Genomic DNA, 1,103 nt, shown 5'->3' with positions numbered 1-1,103 from the left:
TCAGTTCATTGATGATTCAGTGATGTCATCATCCAGTTCAGCTCTCTTCCAATAGTGTGTTGTGCAATCAGTCAAGCTTCCCCAACTAAGCAATCCAAAGGCAACAGTGGCAAGGAACCTCCAGAAAACTCCATCGGTGACGAAACGACTGGGTTAACACCATTCCAGTGCTTGCTCGGATTTCAACCGCCACTCTTTCCCTGGACTGAAAAGCCTTCGGAAGTCCCCGCAGTTGACTTCTGGTTCCGTGAGAGCGAGAGGGTATGGGTCTTCCTAAAGAGGACTAAGATAAGGACTATTACTCTTCAGTTTCAAGAGCTAAAGTTATGTTTCAGTTTTAATACTTACTGTTTGAAGCTCTCCTTCAGTTTGTGGAAATAAAGAAGCTCTGAATCGTTCTTCCTGTGTGTGCCTCTCTATCCAGCCGTGACACAGGGGGCCATAAATCTATTTTATTAGCCTTCTCTAAAAACACGCATAACATGGTCTTAGAAAATGTTTCATAAAATTCACAGTTTTAGAGATTACCAATTGCTGGAACAAACGTTGTCGGCAAAAATCCATACCGATATTGTAGATATTTAAAGATGGCCAACTTTAAGCATTTCTATAAAATGGTAACAGTTTGCAATAAGAGTCCGTTTGTAACATTAACTAAGGTTAACAAGTGCTGCTGAAGCATTGCTCCTTGTTAGTGTGTTAATTTCAGCATTTACTAAAACAGTTAAAATGTAAATCTGTATCTGTTAATGCATATGAACTAGTGCGGTGTTCAAAATATCGATACGACGATCGATCGTCACAGAGACTTGACGATACGAATATCGATACAGCTGTCCCTGTATCGATACCGCGGCACGTGCGCTGCAGTGGACCGCGCTTAATTTGAATACAAGAGCAGAGTCGAAAAGGGCAAGGTTTCAAAAAAAAATAATGAATAGACCATAATATATAACCTACAACAAGGTTTAATCTTGCCGCAGACAGAGGAACACAACCGGTGTTGCCTGATATAAAGAGATGTAATCCCCAAAACAGAGCTTCACACTTGTGCAATACGGAAATATCTGCTAAGTGTGTTACTTATCTTTGTCAACCTGGCA

Source organism: Sinocyclocheilus rhinocerous, unplaced genomic scaffold (assembly GCF_001515625.1).
Source record: "Sinocyclocheilus rhinocerous isolate Xijiao unplaced genomic scaffold, SAMN03320098_v1.1 scaffold3232, whole genome shotgun sequence".
In the NCBI taxonomy this organism is placed as follows: domain Eukaryota; kingdom Metazoa; phylum Chordata; class Actinopteri; order Cypriniformes; family Cyprinidae; genus Sinocyclocheilus; species Sinocyclocheilus rhinocerous.
Note: the sequence above shows the minus strand (reverse complement) of the source record.